The sequence below is a fragment of the Mobula birostris genome, chromosome 6, assembly GCF_030028105.1.
Source record: "Mobula birostris isolate sMobBir1 chromosome 6, sMobBir1.hap1, whole genome shotgun sequence".
NCBI classification, from domain to species: domain Eukaryota; kingdom Metazoa; phylum Chordata; class Chondrichthyes; order Myliobatiformes; family Myliobatidae; genus Mobula; species Mobula birostris.
The window spans coordinates 178,546,623-178,563,392 of NC_092375.1; the positions used below are offsets into that span (position 1 = coordinate 178,546,623).

At 44.0% G+C, this 16,770-nt stretch overlaps 1 protein-coding gene across 7 annotated transcripts in view; it reads right to left on the reverse strand.

Annotated features, from left to right (window-relative positions):
* Positions 1-16,770, reverse strand: part of LOC140199612 (activin receptor type-1-like) — a 148,255-nt gene that overhangs the window by 99,208 nt on the left and 32,277 nt on the right. For 2 of the 7 annotated variants that reach the window (XM_072261968.1, XM_072261969.1), the window contains exon 1: positions 14,182-14,635. The exons of 1 other annotated variant lie outside the window; for it this stretch is intronic. The gene's annotated coding sequence lies outside the window, so the exon portion shown is untranslated. Of the gene's footprint in view, positions 1-11,008; positions 11,031-13,713; positions 13,775-14,181; positions 14,638-16,770 lie in introns of those variants that run through there. 4 more of the 7 variants (XR_011886452.1, XM_072261973.1, XM_072261972.1 and 1 more) reach the window with 4 other exon arrangements.

Consider the following 16,770-nt stretch of genomic DNA (forward strand, 5'->3'; position numbering starts at 1 on the left):
TCCGTCTGAAAACTCCGAGCGTCCGACCAGCTCTCCGACACCGAGCACCATCTCTGCCGAACGCTTCGACCCCAGCCCCGGCAACAGGCAAAGCCGAGGATATGGGGCCTTCGTCTCCGGAAGCGGCAGCGAAGCAGGCATTTCAGTAGTTACTCCAGGTGTTCCTCCGTGCTTCTCATGGCTGTCTCCGTCAAATCTGGATTGTGCATGGCCCCCCTAGTTACACATACGATATTCATTCGGCATGGCCTTGCGCGCTACGCCACGCTGCCATCTTCTCCTCCTTCCTTGATACCAGAAGTGAAGTGAAGTGATGAATTAAGTGAAGTGAAGTGATGAATTATGTGAAGTTTTCTCCTCAGGTTCAAGAGCCTGGTGGTTGAGGTGTAATAACTAATCTTGAACCTGATAGTGCAGGTCCTGAGGCTCCTGTACCTTGTTCCTGATGGCAGCAGTGGAAAGGCAGCATGGCCTGGACAGTAAGGGCTCTTGATGATGGACGCTGCTTTCCTCCGACAGTGCTCTGTATAGCTGTGCTCAGTGGCGGGGTGGACTTTACCCGTGATGGACTGGGCCATATCCACTACCTCTTCCAGGCTTTTCCCATACAAGGGTATTGGTGTTTCCATACTAGGCCATGATACAACGAGTCAATATACCCCCCACCACACAGTCACAAACTTCAAAGAAAGTAGAGGTGCTGACATGCTTCCTTGCAAAAGCACTTGCATGCTGGACCCAGGGCGATTCCTCCGAAATGATAACACCAAGGAATTTAAAGTTGCTGTCCACCTCTGATCCCCCATTGAGGACTGGCTCATTGACCTCTGGTTTCCACTTTGAGTCAGTCATCAGCTCCTTCATCTTGCAGACACTGAGGGAGAGGATTATTGTTGTGGCACAATTCAGGCAGATATTTCAATCTCCCTTTGTGCTGACTCATCACCACTTTTCTTTCAGCCCATGACAGCAGTGTTATCGGCAAACTTAAATATGGTATTGGAATTGTGCTCAGCCTCACAGTCATAAGTGTAAAGCGAGTAGAGCAGGGGGCTAAACACACAGCCTTATGGTGCAGCTGTGCTGAAGGAGATTGTGGAGGAGATGTTGTTCCCAATCCAAACTGACGGGGGTCTGCAAGTGAGGAAATTGAGGATCCAGTTGCACAAGGAGATATTGAGGCCTAGGACTTGAAGCTTTTGATTAGTTTTCAGCAGATGATAGTATTGAATGCCAAACTGTAGTCAATGAAGAGCATCGTGATGTACATTTCTTTGCTATCCAGATGTTCCAGGAAAGTGTGAAGAGCCAACGAAATGGCATCTGCTGTTGACCTGTTCGGATGACAGGCAAACTGCAGCGGAGCCAAGTTGCTTCACAGATAGGCGCTAATATGTTTCATCACCAACCTCTTAAAGCATTTCATCACAGTGGATGCAAGTATGACTGGACAAAAGTCATTGAAGCAGGTCACCATGTTTTCTTAGGCACCAGTATAACTGAAACCTACTTAAAACAGGTAGGTATATCAGACTGCTTAAGTGAGAAGTTAAAGATATCACTGAACACTCCAGCCAGATGATCAGCACAAGTCTTTAGTATTCGGCCAGGTACCCAGTCTAGGCCAGATGCTTTCCATGGATTCACCCTCCTGAAGAATGGGCTCATGTTGGCCTTAAGACTGAATTCACAGGGTCATCGGGGAATGTGGAACTTCATGAAGGTGCCTCCATGCTTTGATGGTGAAAGCGAGCAGAAAAGGCATTGCGCTCATCTGGGCGTGAAACCTAGTGGTCACCTATGCCGCTTGGTTTCACTTTGTCAGGACTTGTATCGTTGCAGGTCTTTATTAAATAAGACACATTTCAAAAAGATAATTTGGTGCAGTGATCAGTAGAGATTGATGTTAATAGGCAAAGCTTACCTTATCTACATAAGAGATCACTATCCTCTCATTTTCTTAAACTATTCCATACTAAGTTTCAAGAACTATATTGCATGCAAGTCTATACAATAATTTTGATCCTACTTAAATTACTAAAATTTCAATGCTATTAGATCCTCCTATACTGCTTTTTGTGACATATGACCGCTTTGCTAACTGAAACATAACCCAAGCTGAAAATACAGGTTTAGTATTTTTTTTAATTAAGTGGAGTACCCTGACCCAGAACGGCATTTTCCAAACACACAATCTCAAAATGAACCAGAAAGTTAAAAGTAAACATTAGAACAGAGTCATTTACACTGCTTCACTGGGATTATCAAACCCTGTGAACCATTCTGAACAAAAGATTGCATCAGTTCTACACTTGGGCTCCATTCAGTCATAAAAATAAAAATACACACTCAAAGCAAATTTAAGTTTCTCAGCTAAATCAACTAGAGTTTTAACCAACAATTCTAACCAGATTATTCCTTCATTGAAACAAAACAAAATTCTCCAGAGAAGTAGTAAATCAAACCTCCTGGAAATAGACTACTATTAATAATAAAAAAAAGTCTTATAATATTCAGTGATTTTAATTGATTGTACAGATCTAATCTTCAAATGTACTGAACAAACTAGCCAATAGCTCATGATAACCATATGTCAGTCCAAAATGTTCATATTCCAGTTGCTGTAACCCTTGTATTGTCCCTGGCAAAACATGTAGATATCCAAGAATGCAAAGCAGCAAGAAATAAGAATTACCATGGAAATCAAACTTCAAAAAGTTCAAAGTAAAATTATCAAAATACATCCATGTCACCATATGCAACTCAGATTAATTTTCTTGCATACATTCTCAATAAACCACAACAGACTCAATGAGAGACCGCACCAACATGGGTGTTCAACCAGTGTGGAAAATACAAAAAAAAATGTATAAATAACTAATAAATATCGAGAACATGAGGCGAAGAGTACTTGAAAGGGAATCCGTAGGTTGCGGGAACATTTCAATGATGGGGCAGATGAAATTATCCCATTTGGTTCAAGAGCCTGATGGTTGAGGGGTAATTCTGGGGCGCCTAGGCGCAACTCGAGTAGCAGCAGTATTCTCAATGGATGTGATTAAATATTCCCATTTCAGCCTGACACAGCTAAAAAGCACAACTGCTTCCGGGGTCAGTACAGTTAACAAAGATTTGGCATAACTGTTCCTCAACCTGGTGCTGCGAAGACTGAGGCTCTTGTACCACCTTCCTGAGCAAGAGGAGAACATGTCCTGTTCTGGGGGTCCCTGATGATGGACATTACCCGTGATGGACTGGGCCATATCCACTTTTTCTGGGATTTTCCATTCAAAGGCATTGGTGCTTCCATAGTAGGCTGTGAGGTAGCCAGTCAACAAACACTCCACATCTATGGAAATTTGTCAAAATTTTACATGTCATGCCGAATCTTCACAAATTCCCAAGTAGAGGTGCTAGTGTGCTTTCTTCATAATTGCACTTGCATGTTGGGCCTAGGACATGTCTGACTAACAGACCCCAATCAGTTACGTTAGACAACCTCTCCTCCTCCACTCTCACCCTGAACACCGGCATGCCTCAAGGCTGTGTGCTGAGCCCTCTTCTGTACTCCCATTTCACCTATGACTGCATTCCTGTACATGGTTCTAACTCCATAATCAAGTTCACAGACAACACCACGGTGGTTGGTCTGATCAGAGGGGATGACAAGACGGCCTACAGGGACGAGGTCCAGCACCTGGCTGCGTGGTGTGCCGACAACAATCTGGCCCTTAACACCCAGAAGACCAAGGAGATCATTGTGGACTTCAGGCATGCCAGGAGTCACACTCACGTCCCCATCTACGTCAACGGAACTGTAGTGGAGTGTATAATCAAGCTTCAAATTCCTTGGTGTCCACATTTCCGAGGATCTCAACTGGTCCCTGAACTCCTCCATCCTGATCAAAAAGGTGCAACAGCGCCTTTATTTTCTGCAGAGCATGAAGAAAACTCACCTCCGTCCCAGGATACTGACAGACTTTTACCGCTGTACCATTGAGAGCATACTCACCAACTGCATCTCACTGTGGTATGGCAATTGTCCTTTATCGGACCACAAAGCACTCCAGCGTGTGGTGAAAACTGCCCAGTGGATTATCGGCACCCAATTGCCCACCATTGAGAATACTTACTATAAGCGCTGCCTGGGCAGGGAGAAAAGCGTTATCAAGGATGCATCTCACCCCAACCATGGGCTTTTTACTCTCTTCCCATCTGGTAGGCGATACAGAAGCCTCCACTCCCACACTAGCAGGCACAGGAAAAGCTTCTTCCCTGAGGCTGTGACACTGCTGAACCTCACATCACAGCGCTAAGCAGTATTGCATCCGTATTGTACTGTCTCAGTACTTTTATATTTGTGTGCTGCAGCACTTTTTTCTTATTCACAGTTATTTTGTAAATAACACTATTCTTTGCATTTCTGGTCAGATGCTAAATGCATTTCATTGGCTTTGTATCTGTATTCGGCACAATGACAATAAAGTTGAATCTAATCTAATGTCCTCAGAAATAATAACACTGAGGAATTTAATGTTGCTGACCCTCTCCAACTCTGATCCTCCAATAAACAACTGCCTCATGGAGCGCTGGTTTCCTCCTCCTGAATTCAATAATCAGTTCCTTGGTCTTGCTGACATTGAGTAAGAGGTTGTTGTTATGGCACCACTCAGCCAGATTTTCAACCTCCCTTCTGTATGTCGACTCATCACCACATTTGATTCAGCCTACGACAGTGGTGTCATCAACAAACTTGAACATGGCATTGGAGCTGGGTTTAGACATATAGTCACAAGGGTAAAGCAAGTAGAACAGGATAGAGTAGAGCACACAGTCTTTGTGGTGCACAAGTGTTAACGGAGATCATGGAAAAGAAGTTGCCAATTCAGGTGTCAATTTCAACAAGATAATAATGACCAATCTTCCACTTTATTTGCTGCCCACACTGCAGACCCTTCCATTATCCAGTATTCAATCTCAGACATAACAAAGAATCCACATTCCTCCAAGGCTAGAATGTTCTAAAGATTCACAATCATTTGAGGGGGCAAAAAAAATGAGCCTAACTGCAAACTAAAAACCCAATTCTGGCACCTTGTCTATTTCTAAATGATCTGGCCATTTAAAGTATCAGTGGGGCAAGTGGTCCGGGGGGGGGGGTAAATGAAAAAAATAAGAATCTCAGCCAGTACTGATGGATTTTCAATGATAAGCATCAAGCACTTGAGCCAAGCATTTAAGCCATTCCACAATTTCTCTGTAGCTGGACAACCAATTTTTGATGTTCTCCATCTATTTTAAGACTGAACAATTCTGCAGAGGTAAATCCAATTTTGCACTTAAATTCACTAACTCAAATTATATTTCTGCCACCGGATCCTTGACTTCCACACTGGGAGACCACAGTCTGGAAATGACATCTCCTCCTTGCTGGTAACCAAAACCACCGCACCTCAAGGATGTGTGCTTCATCCAATGTTCTACTCTCTCTACATCCACAACTGTGTGGCTAGGCACAGCCCAAACATCTATAAATTTGCCGATAAATGTTCTGATCATGTGCAGTGGCACCCCCATACTAGAATACGGTGCAACCAGTTCCTGTGAAATTTGCAAGTGTCTTCGGTGACATACTAATTCTCCTCAAACTCCTTATGAAATAAAGCCACAACAATGCCTTCTTTGTAACTGCATCAATATGTTGGACACAAGATAAACCTTCAGAGATGTTGACACCAGGGAATTTGCAGCTGCTTATACTTTCCACTTCTGATCCCTCGATTGGGGGGGGGGGGGGGGGGGGAGGTTGTGTGTGTGTGTGTGTGTGTGTGTGTGTGTGTGTGTGTGTGTTCCTTTGACTTCCCCTTCATGAAGTCCACATTCAATTCCCTGGTATTACTGATGCTGAGTGCAAGTTTATTGCTCCAACACCACCCAACCAACTGATCTTTCCTACTCCAGTATATTTTTTCATCATCATCTGAAATTTTGCCAACAATAGTTGAATCATCAGCAAATTTATAGATGGTCGTTTGCGCCGTACCTAGCCACACGACCGTGGATGTGGAGACAGCAGAGGAGTGGGCTAAGCGTGCATCCCTGACATACGTCAGTGTTGATTGCCAGCGAGGAAGAGATGTTATTGCCCAACCATATTAGACGATGGTCTCCTGGTGAGGAAACCAAGGATCCAGTTGCAGAGGGAGGTACAAAGGCCCAGGTTTTGGAGCTTGTTGATTGGAATTGAGGGTACGATTGTGTTGAACAATGAGCTGTAGTCAATAAAAGGCAGCAGTCAATAAAAAGCAGCCTGATGAAGGCATTACTATTGTCCAGATGACCCAAGGCTGAGTAGAGAGCCAGTAAGACTTCATTCACTGCAGACCTATTGTGGCAATAGGCAGGAGCTGATTCTAGCCATGACCAATCTCTCAAAGCACTTTATCACAGTAGATGTGAGTGCCACTGAGCAAGTTGTTGAGGCAGCTCACCCTGTTCTTCTTGGGCAATGGTATGAAGCAGGTGGGAATCTCCAACTGCAACAGTGAAAGATTGAAGACATTCTTGAACACTCCTGTCAGTTAATTGGCACTGGTTGTCAGAACCTTACCAGGTATACATCAGGGCCTAACATCTTACAAGTGTTCATCCTCTTGAAAGATGGTCTGATGTCAGCCTCCGAGACAGAGATCATAAAGTCTTCAGATGCTCAGGGATTCACATGGTGTAGTTTTTAAAGCATGCATAAAAGCTGTTGAGCTCATCTGGGAATGAAGCATCAGTTCTTCACGATGTTAGGGATCGCTTTGCAGGAAGTAATGGCCTGCAAATCCTGCCAGAGTAGACATGCATCCAATTCCACCTCTAACCTCAAATGGAATTGTTTTATCACTCTTAAAATAGCCTTCTGAGGGTCACACCTGGACTTTTTTTTTGGCATGTGCGTCCGTGCCTGCGTGTGCGATGTTGGCGGAACGATGTCTTTTTCATGCCTTTACAAGGCGCAGATCGAGAGAGAGACTGCGTGGCATGCCGCTCCTCACATAGACATTTTGCAGTATTTTTCCCTTTATCTTACCAGGTCGAGTTGCAATCTCCACACATAACCCGGCACGGATGGAAAGCGTACACAGGAGCGGCTCCGGCTGGATTCGAACCTGGAACCTTCGTTCCAGAGTCCGGTGCTGATGTCATTGCGCCACCAGCCAGCCCCGTACCTGGACTTCTTGCATTTGTCTACATCACCGGTCTTGAGTGCCCTCAATACATCCATAGCTTTTGGTTTGGGCATGTCCAGTATGTCCAAGGATGTACTCATCCACACAGGTCTTGACAATGTTGGCGACAATTGTGACATATTCATTCAGACCCATTAACATTGTTCAGCTCCTCTGCCTTCCTCGACCATACCTCTTGCTCCTCACCACTGATGCTGTGGTCTTCAGTCTCTGCCTATATGCCAGGAGTACAAATACAGCCAGGTGATCAGAGTTTCTAAGGTGTGGGCGTGGGTGGTATAGTAAACATTTCTGAAGGTGGTATAGCAGTGGTCAAGTGTGCTCGCTTCTGTTTCCACAGGTGATATGTTGTGGCAACAAGATGGTATACAGGAGCAAGATAGATCAGTTGGTTGAGTGGTGTCACAACAATAACCTTGCACTCAACGTCAGTAAGACCAAGGAACTGATTGTGGACTTCAAGAACGGAAGTCGAGGGAACACACACCAGTCCTCATTGAGGGATCAGTAGTGGAAGGAGTGCGCAATCTGAAGTCCCTGGGTGTCAACATCTCTGAAGATGCATCTTGGGCACAACGTATTGATGAAATTACATAGAAGGCAAAATCATGGCTATATTTCATTAGGAGCTTGACGATGCTAGGTGCGTCACCAAAGACACTCACAAATGTCTACAGATGTACCATGGAGAGCATTCTAACTGGTTGTATCACTGTGTGATATGGAAGGCCACTGCACAGGATCTGAAAAAGTTGCAGAAAGTTCTAAACCCGGCCAGTCATATACATCATGGGTACTGGGCTGCCCTACATCCAGTAAAACTTCAGAAGGACTCCCTTCACCCAAGACATGCCCCCTTTTCATTGCTAGTATCAAGGAAGTGGTTCTGGAGCCCGGAGACAAACACTTAACAATTCATGAACAGATTCTTCCCATCAGCCACCAGGTTTCAGAATGGATAACAAACCTTTGAACACTACCTCACGTTTTTTGCACAATTTATTTTAAATTTTATATACATATATTACTTATTGTGATCTATAGCGTTTTCCCCCATTATGATTACAATGCCGCAAAACACCAAATTTCACAATGCACATCAGTGATATTACACCAGAGAGGAAGGCGAAGAAATTACCAGAAACTGGAGAATTCCCTGCTTATGCCATCAGGCTGGAGGTTACACAGAAGGACACAGGGTGTTCCCCCTCCGACCTCAGTGTGGCCTCATCATGGCAGTAGAAGTGGCCACGTTAGAATGGGAAATCTAACTGAAATGGGTGGTCACTAGGAAATCCCACCTTTTGTGGCAGATGTAGTGAGAGTACTCAACCAAGCAGTTTCCCAATCTGTATCACATCTCACTGATGTAGATAAAGCCACAATGGGAGCACCGGATACAGTAGATGATCCCAGCAGGTGAAGTGTCACCTAACCTGTAGGGACTATTTGGGGCACTAAATGGTGGTATGGGAAGAGGTATAACACTTGTCCTGCTTTACAGGAATAAGTGCCAGGAGGATGTTTAGTGCATTGGGGGGGGGGGGGGGGGGGTCGCAGAGTACAGCACAGAAGAGGCCCATTGGCCCATCTAGTCTATGCTGAACTATTACTCTACTTAGTCCCTCAACCTACACCTGGACTGTAGCCCTCCATATCCCTCCCATCCAAATTATGTTGCGAAACAAGATGGCAGAGTGGCTCCACTTAACTACATGGATTTTGAATTGTATTTTATTAACTTATTTATGGTTTAATAGTTCAGTTTAGTGCTTTGCGTGCTGCATGTTGCATGGGTACACCATGGTCTGGTGGTACATTGTTTCATTTGGTTGTATACATGTACAGTCAGATGACAATAAACTTGAACTTCTTTCTGATGGCAGAAGAGAGAAGAGAACATAGCCTGGGTGGTGTGGGGGTGTGTGTCCTTGATGGATGCTGCTTTCCCGTGAAAGTGTTTCATGTGGATATGCTCGATGGTGGAGATGACTTTACCTGTGATGGATTGGGCCATATCCACTACTTTAGTAGGATTTTCCAATCACAGACATTGGTATTTCCATATGAAGTCATGATGCAATCCGTCAATATACACTCCAGAAGTTTTTCAAAGTTTTTGATGTCACACTGAATCCTTGCAAACATCTAAGGTAGATGTGCTGCTATGATTTCTTTGTAATGGCACTTACATGCTGGGCCCAGTGCCATTATTCCCCAATCATTCCACATACTGCATTCACTCAAACATAACACCTTCAGTCTTGTACTCATTACCCCTTCTAATTTTGTCCCCACCAGGGCCAGATTCAGTGGGGCCGGGGCCCCTGGGCTGGCGGCCCTGATGGGCCCCTGCCGACACCGTAAAATGCTGCTGTACCAAGCAAAGGTAAGAACAAGAGCAAAGTTCGTACTGGTCTAAATATCAAAGTTGTGGACCAAGACATTGGTTTAGTACAATACGTAGGCTATAAACTAGCGACCTAAAGGTCATGAGTTCGAGCCCCAGCCAAGGCAACTTGAGCAAGGCACTTAATCACACATTGCTCTGCGATGACACTGGTGCCAAGCTGTATGGGTCCTAATGCCCTTCCCTTGGACAACATTGGTGTCGTGGAGAGGGGAGACTTGCAGCATGGGCAACTGCTAGTCTTCCATACACTCTCCAGGCCTGCGCCCTTTTGAGTGAAGACTTTCCAGGTGGAGATCCATGTTCTCGCAAGACTAACGGATGCCTTAACTAACTAATAAAACTTACAGGACTTAAGAGGGAGGACAGATTCTTAGTTTGAAGGACAGCATCTAAAGCACTCAAAAATTGACCTAGGCTTAGTTGGCTTAGTAAAGTTATGAGGGAGACAAAGTATGATGTACCCAATCTTAGATCTTTATTTAGCTATTGCTGCACATACCATAAGCCTTATTTCTCAAATAATGCCAAAGCATTTTTATCTGGTATTTTTCTCAACCGTGTGCTCAGAAAAAGTAAAATGGAAATGAGAGACAAAAAGGCCAACAGAGATGGCACTATGGCAAACTAGGAAACTTAAGAATACTTCAACAATCTTTTTGAAAAATGAGATCTAGCACATACTAACCTATTGCTGTGCTGTGTGGTTTGCAGAGTAAAGACCACTTATTACTTACTAAGTTTGTAAACAATCAACTATTAGCCTATTGCCACAAAAACAGGCACAGCACTGACACACAAGCCTAGATATTTACAAAGTCAGATGCTTGTTTTTCAAAATTAAAGCCTAGTTCTTCTGGATTTCTTCGCAGCAAAGTCCTTGATCAGATTACTAAAATCCAGTTTCCGAACAAGATCACTTTCAAGTGACATCAGAGTAAGATGACTCAGCCTGTCCTGTCCCATTGTGGATCTGAGCCTATGTAGTTGCCATTATCAGGCCTGTCAAATATGTCACTGGAGCCTCGGCTAGCCAGTCCCCTCTCAACCAAAAACTTCACAACCACCAACACTTTTCTCAATACGTCGGTCCAGTAGATACATGCTGACTCGAACTGTTTTTGCAGTTCTGTATCTATTCTTCTGCTGTCAGACGCTAGTGTAATATAAGTCAGTATCGTTTTCCTGCGGTCTTCACTTTTTTCATGCTCTCCTGTGCGCTCAGCGGCATGTTTCCAGTCACTAAAGCCAGTTTCGAAGATGGACTGACAGTTACCATCACTGAAGATGCGACACGCAAAACAAAACACACAGCTGGTGGAAGGGGAATATAGGAGCCATTGCCTTGATATGTACTCACCATTTACCAGCTTGCGTTTGAAGTGAAATTTGGAGAAAAAACGTCTTTGCCTTTTGTATACTTGTTCCAAAGCTTTGATATCCACATCCTTATTCTGGCAGGACTCCGGCCCTTTCTTAGCCCAGTACGCTCGGACTGAATCATCTAATGTTTCCTTTCCCCAGTGAGCAGGATAAGTGCTGTAAGGATCCTCAGTAGCGGTAACGTTAACATTAATGGCAGCCCAACTTGGTTGTTCGGAGGCCTCTGTGGTCGGGAATCCCAAAGTCATGCTCTCTGCCTCTTCAACGTTAGCTGCTGACTGTGGCAAGGACGGTGGTCCTGTGCTAACGCTGGTGCTAGCACTAGCTGTTGAACAAGTCTCCGTTTGTCCACCGGTCTCAGACTGCGACAAGAGCGATGGTGCTGCTGCATCATCGAGAACAGGTTTAAAAAAATTCTGTCAATTTCAATGTCTTTTTTCATGCTTCTTTCTCATGCTCCTCTTTTTCTTGTTTCTTTTTTCTTTTCTGTGCTCCACTCTCGTACCTTGGGCCCCTCTACAGCTCTGGCCCCTGGGCTGCAGCCCAGCCTAGCCCTGCCTAAAGTCCGGCCCTGGTCCCCACGGTACACTTTAACTCATTCCATTTACTTCAATTTTGCCCTATCCTCTGCCTGTCCTTCCTCGCACTCAGTACACAATACATCAACCTATATATCAACCTTCCCCATCCTCAGCCCTAACACTCCAATTCCCATCCCCCACTCTCAGTTCTTTTAATATCCAGTAAACTTTTAAGCAGTCTTCAATACACTCAGCAACTTGGATTGTGAATTCAAAATAAAAACACCACCCAAGGTGATTAAAATTCTCACCCTGTCCCTTATTGAGATTTTGTCCCCTGGTAAGACACCATCAACCCCACCCCCCAAATCAGCTGGAATATCAATCCTATTAAGCCCCGCAAAAATCTACTTTTTAAACATTTTCCTCAAGTATAGGTATATTGCGCCTAATCTGTCCTCGCAAGACAAATCCTCCATCCCAGGAATTAATCTGGCTCCAGTTATCACAAATATATTCTTCCTTGGGTGGAAATACACAATATTCCAGATGTAGTCCCACCAGAGCCTTGTATAAATGGAGCAAGACATTTTTAACTCAAATCCTTTAGCACAAATGCCAAGATTCTGCTTGTGTTAATTGCTTGTTGCACTTGAAAGTTAACTTATTTATTTATTGAGATACAGCGTGGAATAGGCTCTTCGAGCCGTGCCACCTAGCAATCTCCTGATTTAATCCCAACCCAATCACAGGACAATTTACATGACCAATTAACCTACCCATATGGCTGGACTGAGACAGGAAACTGGAGCACCTGGACGAAACCCACGTGGTCACAGGGAGAACGTACAAACTCCTTCTGCGTAGCAGTGGGAATTGAACCCAGGACGCTGGTACTGTGAAGCACTGTGCTAACCACTACACTACCATGACACCGCTAGTTTATGTGCACTTGTGCTCAAAAGGTTCAAAGCACATCAAAGTATGCACACTATACACAACCTTGGGAACCTTTCAGCCAGCCACGAAACAAAGAACCCCAAGTAGAACCCATTAAAAAAGACCATCAGACACCCAACTTGCAAAAATAAACAAATCTGGCAAACAACAAAAATAAACAAATACCATTCAGAACTGAAGATCAAGAAAGTGAGTCCACAGCCATGAAGCCAGTCACAGCCAACCCAGGAGCCAGTTAGTGACTGGTTTACCAATAGTTCTCATCACTTCTTTTACCTTGTTAGATACCCTCACACTTCTCCACATGAATCCATCTCAGTTGTTCTATCCCATGTACTCAACCTGTCTACACCCCTAAAACTGATATGCATCCTCCTTAAAGACCACTGTGAATCGGCTTTGAACCATCTACTAGGAAGCAGTGATAATATGTCAAGTTAATATGTCAGATTGCTGTCCAAGAGAAGAGGGGTAGGTTTAGAGAGAAGTAGTAAATGAAGAACTGGGTGTAGCCAATGTGATTTTCCTACTGTGGAGAAACGAAGGGCTATCAGAGTACAACTTGAAAACTCTGGGCAGGAAAGCAAGAGCAAATTAAATCTAGTTTTAGGGATAAGAGAATGAAATGCGGTGCAAGAGGCGCCACAGTAGTGTAGAGGCTAGCGCGACGCTATTACAGCTCGGGGCGTCGGAGTTTGTATATTCTCCCCGTGACCGAGTGGGTTTCTTCCGGGTGCTCCGGTTTCCTCCCACAATCCAAAGACTTACTGGTTAGAAGGTTATTTGGTCATTGTAAATTGTCCTGTGATTAGACTAGGGTTACATGGGCGGGCTGCTGGACGGCACGGTTCGTCGGGCCGAAAGGGCCTATTCCGCGCTGTATCTCCACATAAAAATAAAAAGGATCCAGCCCAAAACCGTCAAGGCAATCGAAATCGCACAAGCCTTCGGAATAAATTCAGTTTGCAATTCAAAGTGCATGCACAAAATATGAACCGAATGTGCTCTCATTTGAGGAGAAAAGCTTTGTTCTATTAGAAATGAGTACGTAACTTTATCTATTACCTTTCCTCCTACTATCGAGGTTCATGTTATCCAATTACATTGTGTTGCAACTACCTGTACTATCGCGCAATAAGAAACAACATATGGAAAACATTATAATCCCATTCAATAATTCATGACGAGACAGACACTGGACCTGGCCAGACATTTGCTCTGAACCTTGCAACAGACAGGCGAGTAAACGTGTTTCAACACCCAGCCAGGTTGGACTTCAAGCCGCCATTTAAACTCGAAAAAGACACCGGAGGGGAGGGGAGGGGAGGGGAGCCAAGGTTGCCTCAGTTGTATGGTTCCCAAGAGTCTGAACATGTTCCTTCAGTTGCCCTGTTGAAAAGAAATTTAAGACTTGGCATTGTCATACAAAACAGCTGTGACCACATTCGCCCGGAGCTGCCGCAAATAAACAGGCATTCCTGTTTTTAAAGCCGTCAGATGGAGTAAACTTGAAAAATAACTTGGCTGGGATTTTCCAACTAACCGGTTACCAAAAAAAAATCGGCTCCGAGTTACTTGGAAATCAAGTCAAATAAATATTGATACTGTAACCACGATTAATCCAACTAACCTGATAGACGAACTCAGCTTACTATAAGTTTTAACCTACCTCTTGCGAAGTCAGATTTTCCTATTCAGAAGAGGCCGACATTAATGGAAATCTCCAACCGAGCTTTGCCACAACCGAAAACAGTGTTAAAACACTAAACTGGCCCCTGGATGACGAACAAGACAGCCGCCTATAACACTGCCGATGCGATTTTAATCAACCAAATTCAGCCGGCATTGCTCTTACAGTTTCAAGTTTGGGAGGGGTTATCGCAATCACTGCGTTCCTCCTTGAGTATAGGATTGAAAAGCTGGCGTGCCCAGACTCCGATGGGGGTTTCACTGCTTTGTTTTTCTCCCTCTCCGCCCTATAACACGACAATCTCTCACACTGCTCGGTCCCAGACTGTAATTAACAAGCCCTCATTACCACATCATTTCCTCTTTATCCAAATCCCCCAAACAGACACCTAGGGCGAAGGGGATGGGAACTGGGATCTCGGACCAATTAAATATCAGACATCGTCTCTTCAGATTTCAAGGCGCATTCCTCTTCTGTGGCAAATTTCAAGAAGCCAATCGAGTTGCAACTTTTCAACCATAAATATTTATTGCGATAAAGTTTATTAAGAAATACTTTCTTTTCAGGCACCTGTAGATCTATTACTAAGCATAAGTATTCAAACCCAGATAAATGCTATTTTTTTAGATTTGAACCAACATTCATAATGCTTTTTCAAGCATGTCTGATTAATATTTGTGGCATTCATATCATATATTGGCAAACTTCCAGAATTATTGCTTGTCTACCAATATAGGTGTTCAGCCTGTAACTGTAACAGTGCAAGACACTGATTTATAGTGCTCCATTAAGCCAAATTGTGTTTTTATTAAATGGCATTGTTGGATTTTTGCCAATTGTATAGATCAATATTCTGTGGTTCCCCAGCTATTTCTACAAAATCTATAAATCATTGACTTTGAATACCTTTAACTCCAAGCTCACTTTTAACAAAGATCCTTGTTAAATCCTGGAATGCAAGGCATGAGAAGAGAAGGAGTGTTAACTATTTACCAACACTGCAGGAGGAAAAATGTTGTAGTAATCAAACAGTGCTGGAAGATTTTATTCAGGCAGCATTGAAAATAGAAAAGTTAATTTCTCGATTTTTTTTGTGTGACTCTGGAGTATGGCAGAGGTAGGTCAGGTATATAACACCCAAGTAACAATGTGGATGGGAATATCAAGAGTCTGGTTGCACTGACAAGATGGTCCTTTCTTTTGACAATATTATAACGGACATTGGGTGGTGGAGTAGAGATACGTCTCTACCAAAGGAAGTTTTAGATGTTCTTTCCATCTTCCAGCCTACAGGTCACCCTTGGGCAAGGTTCAGCACCTTCTTAGCCCCTCCCCCCCCGAAATCAGGGTCATGTGAAGCCACGGGAGCAGGAGGTGGATGGTCGTATGAGCAGCTGGTTATTAACAACTACTCTTTTCCAGATTTATTACTAACTAATATTTATTAACCACTCTAGAGCAGAACTGTTTCCAGACCAACTACAAGCCCCCCGCAAGCTTGCTGGTTCTCAATATCTCCCACTTAATGCAGCCAGTAACTGGACTCCTACTGTAATGCTGCCAGAGTCCATAATGTCCACCATGAAGTCCTGGATATGCAACCACTTACGCCAGGCAGGTAATCTCAGAAAGGCACTGATCAGAAGAAGGCAATGGCAAACCACTTCTGCAGTTATATTTGCCAAGAACAATCATGGTCATCAGGTCAATGATCACCCAGTTGTAGAATACACCTTCTGGTGCTACTTGGACACGTCTTCAGTGATGAACCTGGAGTCATAGGGTATTTCGGGTCTTTAATCATCAGACACCATCGACCGGGCGATCCAGCCGGGGGTGATCAGCCCCCAACTTGTGTCCAAGTGGTGCACTAATCCACGGATCCCCCCTCCGGATCCACAGCCCCCACGAGGCCTTTTCAGCAGCCTCCAGAATGTTCTTGGTGGCTCTTCTGCACCGCAGTCCTTTAACCCCAAGGAGTTTTTCACATCATATGGCATGGCAGATAATGATAATGATGTATTGGACATCATGGACTCTGGCAGCATTACAGTGGGAGTCCAGTTACTGGCTGCATTAAGTGGGAGATATTGAGAACCAGCAAGGTTGGGGGGGGTGGTGTAGATGGTCCACAAACAGTTCTCCTCTAGAGTGGTTAATAAATATTAGTTAGTAATAAATCTGAAAAAGTGTAGTAGTGAATAAATCTGGAAAATACATAGAGCACATTTTGACACCTATATGATTGCTTTCATAAAGATCAAAATATTCCTGGAACATTGATCTTGCACTAAAAATTATCTCAACACTCCCATTCTCTTTCCATGAAATATTGGTTGACAAGAGGGAAAGGAGAACATATCCAATGAAAGAATTTAGAAAGAAATGACTGAACTGCCTGCCTACAGATAGTGAAACAAGCATCTTTTTTTTATTCCATGGATGATAGGCTTCAGAAAAATATAGTTTCTGTTTTCCTTAATCCAGGAGGAGAGAGCGCAGCGCACCGCGCGCGTGCGCAGCCCTCCGGTGAAAAATGATATCATAGCTGTTAAATAGGGGCAGTGG